Source organism: Odocoileus virginianus, chromosome 32 (genome assembly GCF_023699985.2).
Source record: "Odocoileus virginianus isolate 20LAN1187 ecotype Illinois chromosome 32, Ovbor_1.2, whole genome shotgun sequence".
Taxonomy (NCBI): Eukaryota; Metazoa; Chordata; class Mammalia; order Artiodactyla; family Cervidae; genus Odocoileus; species Odocoileus virginianus.
The window spans coordinates 17,171,897-17,180,979 of NC_069705.1; the positions used below are offsets into that span (position 1 = coordinate 17,171,897).

At 40.2% G+C, this 9,083-nt stretch overlaps 1 long non-coding RNA gene across 1 annotated transcript; it reads left to right on the forward strand.

Moving 5' to 3' along the window:
• The first annotated feature begins 5,611 nt into the window (after window positions 1–5,611).
• Window positions 5,612–6,293, forward strand: LOC110142084 (uncharacterized). The gene is made up of 2 exons (XR_002315223.2): window positions 5,612–5,797; window positions 6,065–6,293. It is a non-coding gene; the product is annotated as an uncharacterized lncRNA (long non-coding RNA).
• The last annotated feature ends 2,790 nt before the right edge of the window (window positions 6,294–9,083 follow it).

A 9,083-nucleotide genomic window follows, 5' to 3' on the forward strand; every position in this document is an offset into this window, starting at 1 on the left:
TTCCTTCAGAATTTTGTGGATATTGTGCCATGGTCTTCAGGTATTCAAAGCTGGGAAAGTTATGGAGGTAAAAGGAGAAGAGAAGGAAAAGGAAAAACAAAGCAGAAAGACACTTAAAATCAAACTAGGACTTTTATGTTTGTTTAAAATTGGATTGGCTTAGGGCTTAAGACATTGTTACGAAGGTACAATTCAACACATTATTCAGGAAATTAACCTGGATGGTTCAACTTTGGCATTCATGGTTGGTCCACTTTGAGGATTTTGATTTATAGGAATTTGTATAGTCATGTACATGAACAAACACATGCACGCACACACACACACACACACACACACATACCCTGTAAACACTGGATCTCAGCAAAAATAATAAAGATCACTTGACTTTATTTCTCACCTCAGATCATTTTTCTGGCTTTAAAAAAATGCCCATAAAACTAGTGCCTTCTGAATATATCCACAGCATTTTATCACCAGAAGTCAGGGTTGGAGCTGAGTTAAGTAAGTTCTTCTCCATTAGGGAAATTGAACTTTTGAAAGCAGGCTAATTTGGTAGGTTCTAAAATAACATATTTCTAAATGCAAGGCAATTTTACTGTTATGTTGAATTAGCACACTTGAAAAATTAGTTACCTTTTTAAGATCATGAAAGTCAGGCAGCACATTGTTTTATTTATAAATCAATATCTCAGTTCATTTGACAGAACTCTGAGCAGATTTACTGAAGGACCAGCAGGCTGGGGACCCTGTCATATGAATTATGGAGGAGACGTGCCAACATACACAGAAGGATTAACTAGTAAGGATATAAAAATCTGCCTTTCATAACATTTTTTAAAGGCAGAGTTCTCCTGATTAATGAGAAAATTATGGAGGAAACCTAGAGCATTTCTGGGACTTGACGGTCATCTGGGAAAACTAAGAATTTCAGATTTTGTTTACGCCAGCATGCTTTAAGCCCAGTTGCTCATTAATCCCTCTGGATTCCATTTTGCTGATCTTGCTACACTGTTGGAATCACTTCTCCAATCCTTCTCAAGCCCTTCCACCACCACAACCACCATCACCTTGCCGCTTGAAATTAACCTAGAGTCCTTGAAAGGGAATGGCTGGGTGATGTACTTCTTGTTGTTGGTACAAGAGGGGAGATGGAAGTGCTTACCCCAGGCTTCACAGGTGCTCTCTACAAGAGTGAAGTTCCACCTTCAAGACCTAGAATCTAGGTTTGGAGACTAGACATAAAGATTCATTACATGATGATTACACACTGCTCTTGTTATGGATAGGAAACTGTGAGTTGAGTACCTGAGAAAAGGTTTAAGAGGCCCCTTTCTAGACTGTGGGAAGCCACAGGATATTTTCAATACAGGTCAAGGGAGATTTCCAGTTGAGAGTAGAAAAGTAAACCTTATTATCCCTTGAACCAATGTCCTTAGATCTTAGAACTGACCAACTTGGATTCAAATCCTGGCTGCTCCATAAATAAATAAACAGACTCCAGTTTCTCTGTGGCTCATAAAAACTGGCTCAGAGTGAACACCTTTCCCTCCAAATCCTGACAAGTTAGCTGAGCACCACCTGAAGACAGTGGTCGTGCTCAGCTGCATGTTACCCTTTGCGATCCTTGGGAATGTTGCCCCCCCCAGGCTCCTCTGTCCATGGAATTCTCCTCGCAAGCATACTGGAGTGGGTAGCCATTTCCTTCTCCAGGGGATCTTCCCCACCCAGGTCTCCCGCATTGCAGGTGGATTCTTTACCAGCTGAGCCACAGGGGAAGCCCCATGAAGATGAAACCCAAGCAAATTATCATTTTCCGGTGTACCGTATCACCTAACATTACCACACTTGACCACTTGGTGGTGCTCTTGAACCACTGAGGTCAATGTTCCTTTGGTTACTCCCCAGGAGAATGAAATGAAGGCGCAAGATAAAGAAACAAGTTCTTGGTGCTTAAAACTGTATAATTCCAAGGAGTCAGTAAAAATAATCTGATCATCTCAGGACCTAAAACAAACGGCATTTGTGGGCCTTGTCAAGTTTCAAATCTCCTTCAAGGCTTACAATTCGCAAAGTCCCTGTTTCTCCCTCCTTCTTCTTCAACATCTTGGGTACTCTGCGCGCCCCAGCTTAAATACCCCTACCTTTAATTAGCTGCAGTAAACCCTGGGGGAAATTTTTAAATGGTTTACATTCAGAAATGTTAAGACAAGGCCTTGGATAACCAATTCATGAACCAGAGTATTTCATCGGCTTCCAAATATTTTATTACCACCATTATCTTAAAAGTTTTGGAATATCCATCCCTTTTTATCTTCTGTTAAATGACACTTACTTACTTTGGTACACTCTATCCGGTGTCCTTCAATATTAAAATCACCTAACTCCCCTTTCTTTGACCAAACCACTAGGCAGCTTCCGATTACATCTAATGTGGATTCCCCTATAGCTTTCCCGGAGGCAAAAAATGAGAAGAGCTAACGTTTATTATTCCTATGGTGTGCCAAGAACTATGAAAAAGGCTGTGCTTCATTTAATTCCACAAACACACTAAGCCTGTTTCCTCTTCTATAAAACGTTGATAAATGAGGCTCAGACGGGCCTGATCTGCTCAAGGTTGCCATGACAAATAGTCAAACTCAGGCTAATTCCAAAGCTCACCAGGGCTGTGAAACAACCCTCTACCCCTTCCCAGCTGCTGTGCTCTCCATCCCCTTGCCACTTGCAAGACAGAACATCTTACTTTTTTCTTTGCCATTGTCATATCCCCAGCATCTAGGACTGTGCCAGGCACATAGCAGGTTCTCAGTAAATCTTTGTTCAATATTTACTTCCATCTCTGTCAACTTGTTTGAGAAGCTGAATCTGCTTTTGAAAGGAGACACTATGGGGTGTTGACAGTCAGATTTCTGAGCAAACACAGTAAGGAACATATGCAGGACCACAGTGAGTTCAGCAAGTAGCATCCACCAAATATTATCTAGGGAGGTAGACTGCTTGCCTCTGGACACCCAGCCACTGACTCAGTAAGTAGGAGTGCTTCAGTCCACAGCTTGTTTTTGCTCCTACAAACATATAACAAGTGCGCCCGTTGGGGTATAAACTTTTACTTCTTCTAACTTCCGCCAACTATCAAATCCCCCTTTCCCCTTGGGTGGTGGCTCCCTTCGCTTCCTCGGTCCAATCTCAGAATTTTCTATCGTTCCGGGATGTCTGAACAAGGTCCATTCAGGTTTTGAGTCTGCAGTCGCGTGTCCGATTCCCGGCTCTCCTCACACTTACCTCCCACTACACGGGCGGTCCCAGCTCTCTTTCACGCCCGCTCCCTCTTGCACGCACTTAGCCTCTGGAGTTCAGGCGGGGAGGCGGGGAGGAGCACGAGCATATCGCTGCCCATCAGGACTGTTTGTTCCGTCTTCTGGCTGGGGCTGCCTCTCTGGCCAGTTGACCAGCGGCTGCTCAGCCTGTGGGCGGATCACCTGAATGTTGGCTCTCTTCGGGGTTTGCTAGTCGGTCCCTCCAGGGGTCCACCTCTCTCCCATCTCCTGCCAAGTGTATTCCTGCTGCTGGGTTGCCCTCACTGCTCAGGTCGCCTTCTTCTGAGGGTACCAGAGGGATGGCCTTTCAACCCAGCTCCCTCCAGGGGTCCACTCCACCCTCGGGAAACACGCATTCTTGCTGTTACCCCATGGTGGAGGGCGGCTCCACCTGGACTCTCAGCCCCAGGTATTTACAAGCTCCAGGGACACCAGTCTCTGCTGGACTAGCAGGTCAGAGCTTCCAGAAAGAGACCATCACACTCAATATAGCGCCCAGTTCCAATGCCTTTCTTCCAGAAATGAGGATGGAAGGTCCAAGTGAAAAGCCTCCTTCCTCACAATAAAGGAAAGTTGGAAGGTTTCTTGCTCTCCATGTTCCTTTGCAAAGCAAGTTCTCTCTCTCACCCAATATTCCTCTTTCTCAAAGTAGCGATGAGAGCGAAACAGTGGGGCCATTTTTGCTAAAAAGACACGATCACTTGAACAGCTAGAATTCTACCGCTCTGAATTTAGAATCTGGAGAATTTAGTACCTTTGTTATCAGTTCTAGGTTGAGTCAAGTTGGGGGAGGGGTGAAGGGTTGGGGGGAAAGCAAAGTTCCATTTGAAAAAAGGAAAAGACTTTAACCTACCTGGTAACATACCCATAGACTGTGATCTCCTTCCCAGTTTGTATATTCTACATATACTAACAGGCCAGTACATGACTCCATTTCTACAGGTTATCCCAAAGGTTAACTGCACACGCTGTGACACATAGCAAATGCCTGATAAATTATTAGTTGTGAATGCTATCACTATGATCCCTTCATAGAAGCTCCTTTTTTCCTTCACAGAGAAAAATGTCTTTCATACATTTTTTTCCTTACATCTTACTGAGTATGAGAAATAAATATTTTCCTAAAAATGTTGTGTTTTCTGTAAGAAAATACTTTTGTGAGATGTGCTCTTCTATTAATTCTTTACAGAGTAAACCTTCCCTTCTTGGAAACATGGGATCCATGGTGCTTTTTCTTCTCCTTTTTGTTCCATCTCTTATGAAGTCAGCAAATGGTCTTGGAAACTATAGATGCAAATGTTTATTGAATGAAGACATTATGAGTACATACTTCTCAGTAATCCTTTTAAATTGAGTTAGAAAATGAAGCTGGATGTGAGGCTGAAGTTTTATTAATTTTTATAAAAAACGATGAAAGCTTTAAGTTTAATGAAAAGATATTAGTATTAACCTTAACAGTAATACTAAGCATAATATTAGATTTTTTTCTTTCTCATATAAGGGAAATTTGTTGATACTATTTCTATGCAATAACAAATTTAAGGACTTATTAAATAATCCAATGTTTTGACTTGGTAGGACTTTGACTTAAAAATAACACGGATATACTAATTTTTCAATGGTATATTTTAAATGAGTCACAAGAATAACCTATTATTCTAATAAGCTAAAATATCTCAAGTATTACAAATGCTTACAGTATCAAATATGTACTTACTTCTTAACTCTAATATAACCAAAGGTTTAATTTATTCTGTGTTCTACTTATTTCTCATCTTTTCCACGGTTTAAACACATGTAACCAGTAAGGAAGCTAGTACATTAACCCAAGTAATTTTTAGATTGCCTTCCCAAGCAGAATGATGGGAATGTCTTCTCAGACAGCTGAGATGGCCACAGTTCACAGCTGCTATCAAGACTAGCTGACTTTCTTCAGTGTTTTCGATGGTTTTGCATTTCTTTGCGTCTCATAACATAGATAACTCTACGATGACTTTAAGGCCATTCCATTGAATCTTTCATGCTCTCAGTTGATTCTAAAGCAACCTATTTGAATAGGAAGAATCCTCTATTCTTTTCTTTTATCTAGACCACAGCTCTGTTGGATTCTAAATAACTGTCAGTGATTTATTTGACTCTGTTATCACAGTCCTAAGGTCCAGTGACAAAGAACACAGAAGAAAAAGCAATTCCTATTCTGGGGGGAGACAGCATAACAGAATTCTAAAAGAAATTCCCCAGGACATCCCTGGAATGCCAGTGTTTGTGACTCTGGCTTCCGCTGCCACGGCCCAGCTTCAATCCCTGGTCGGGGAACTAAGATCCCACAAGTCCCACAACATGGCCAAAGAAGAAGTAAATAAATAAATAAAAGAAATTCTCTGTTTCTAAGAATGAATCTGAGGCCAACTTCAGACCTGAGCCTCCTGAAGAAAGATGTTGCATCCAGGAAATTACAGTTCAGTCCATCTGTTCTTACGGTAAAGACTTTGTAATGTGCGAGGGTCATTTTGAACCACTTATTCATACCTGGTGATGAGGCAGATATGTATGGGATGGCTTCCAAAACACACTCTGGCAAGGAGTCAGGAGACAGGCGGAGGGAGGCAGGGAGGATTTAAAACAAAACAAAAGAAACCAACCCAGAAGGTACTCATGGAGAACAGAGAACTTGGGGATCTAGGAATTCCTATGCCTCCACCTAGAAGCAATAACCAACGGTGTTTTCTCTCGATCATTCCTTTCAGTAAAAATGATATCCCATGGAAGAAAAGCAGCTAATCCACAATTAACCAACCAAACGGGAGCTTTCCTGGAAATCAACCATCATACTTTGGTATACAGCACAGGTGCTGGATGTGAATTTGCCTTTTTATCACACAGAATATTGGAAAAATATGTTCAAGAAATGAGAATTAACCAGATCAGTAATTTGCTGCCATTGCCTTGATTTGCAGTAAAGTACCAGTGATTTTACTCACACGGCTATGCACCCTCAATGCAAATACCAACACACTACGAAAGGTGAATAACCTCTTGGTATTACAAAAATAGTTTTCCTTCTGCAGATCCCCAGAAGGGCCTCAGGGACTCCTAACGGTCTGCAGACCACACTTTGAGAATCACCGCACTGTAGAAGGCCCCAAAAAAGATTCTGTGGAAAACTATTTAAGGACATGGAAAAACATGTTCATAATACAACCAAGTGAAATATAATAAAGAACACATTTGTGTTTGATACTAATTATACTTCTTGAAATAATATGAAATAGAAAAAAATAACAGAATCACTAATAGGAAGTGATTATATAAATTATAATATATTCACCAAATAACATAGGATATAGCTGTAAAAAAAAAAGATAGACAAATACATATACTGACATACAAAGATCTTCACAATAAACTAAGTAAAAAAACCTTTGTTGCAGAAAATTGTAGGGTGATGGGGATCAGTGAGATAGGACTAGGGAATTAAGAGGTACAAACTACGATATATAAAATGAGCTACAAGAACATATTGTGCAGCACAGCAAATATAGTCAACATTTTACAATAACTGTAAATGGAATATAATCTATATAAACTATATAAACTGACCTGTTAATATAAAACTATTGCATCACTATTTTATACACCTGAAACAAATATAAATTTTAAATCAACTGTACTTCAATATAAAAATAAAAGTAAAAAAAACAAGAATGTATGTGTAGCTACACATGCAGAAGCACATAATGCAGAAGAAATTATTATGGAGAACTATACATCACATATTTGATAGGGGTTACCTGGAAAAGGGCTGGTACTGGGATGCAGGGAAAAGGGAATATGAGGTACTTTTATGTTTTAAGTGTAGCTTGAATGTTTCACAAAGAATATTCATTTATGTATTATTCATGTAATGAAGAAATGAAGTGAATATAAAATGGCTTGACCAGATAAATGAAAACGGTTAACAAATTACCTACCATGGGGACTTCTGTGATTTTTATTTTCTTTCTTTCACTTTTCTGGATTTTTTCATTTTTCTACAATAAACATGTATTTCTTCTTTTTTAACAACAGCTATTTTTATTTACAAAGAAGTTAATTAAATGCTACATGTTGAACTGCTTAAAGTTATATCAACTGTGATTTACCCAAATCAGTGGCAGGGTTTTGGATATTTCAGTCACATGTGCTAAATAAAGAGATATTAGAATCAAATTCCAACATCATCAAAAGTTAAAGGTACTCAAAGTAATTCAGTTCAGTTCAGTCACTCAGTCATGTTCGACCCTTTGCAACCCCATGGACTGTAGCATGCCAGGCTTCCCTGTCCATCACCAACTCCCAGGGCTTATCAAACTCATGTCCATTGAGTCAGTGATGCCATCCAACCATTTCATCCTGTCATCCCCTTCTCCTCCCGCCTTCAATCTTTCCCAGTATCAGGGTCTTTTCCAGTGAGCCAGTGCTTCGCAACAGGTGGCGAAAGTATTGGAGCTTCAACTTCAGCATCAGTCCTTCCAATGAATATTCAGGACTGACTTCCTTTAGGATGGACTGGTTGGATCTCCTTACAGTCCAAGGGGCTCTCAAGAGTCTTCTCTAACACCACAATTCAAAAGCATCAATTCTTCAGCACTCAACTTTCTTTATAGTCCAACTCTCACACCCATACATGACTACTGAAAAAACCATAGCTTTGACTAGATGGACCTCTGATAGGAAAGTAATATCTCTGCTTTTTAATATGCTGTCTAGGTTGGTCATAGCTTTTCTTCCAAGGAGCAAGCGTCTTTTAAGTTCATGGCTGCAGTCACCATCTGCAGCGATTCTGGAGCCCAGGAAAATAGTGTCTCTGTTTCCATTGTTTCCCCATCTATTTGCCATGAAGTGATGGGACCAGATGCCATGATCTTCATTTTTTTAATGTTGAGTTTTAAGCCAGTTTTTTCACTCTCGTCTTTCACTTTCTTCAAGAGGCTCTGTAGTTCCTCTTCGCTTTCTGCCATAAGGGTGGTGTCATCTGCGTATCTGAGTCTATTGATATTTCTCCCGGCACTTGTGCTTGATCCAGCCTGCCATTTCGCATGATGTACTCTGCATTTAAGTTAAATAAGCAGGGTGACAATATACAGCCTTGACATACTCCTTTCCCAATCTGGAAACAGTCTGTTGTTCCATGTCCAGTTCTAACTGTTGCTTCTTGACCTGCATACAGATTTCTCAGGAGGCAGGTCATGTGGTCTGGTATTCCCATCTCTTGAAGAATTTTCCACTTTGTTGAAAACTGATCACACTGATCACACTTTGTTGTGATCTACACAGTCAAAGGCTTTGGCATAATCAATAAAGCAGTAGATGTTTTCCTGGAATTCTCTTGCTTTTTCTATGATCCAATGGATGTTGGCAATTTGATCTCTGGTTTCTCCACCTTTTCTAAATCCAGCTTGACCATCTGGAAGTTCACAATTCATGAACTGTTAAAGCCTCACTTGGAGAATTTTGACCATTACTTTGATAGTGTGTGAGATGAGTACAATTATGTGGTAGTTTGAACATTCTTTGGCATTGCTCATCTTTGGGATTGGAATGAAAACTGACCTTTTCCCATCCTGTGACCACTGCTGAGTTTTCCAAACTTGCTGGTGTATTGAGTGCAGCACTTTCACAGCATCATCTTTTAGGATTTGAAATAACTCAACTGGAATTCCATCACCTCCACTAGCTTTGTTCATAGTGATAATTAAATAAATGAAAGTTAAGAAAATATATATC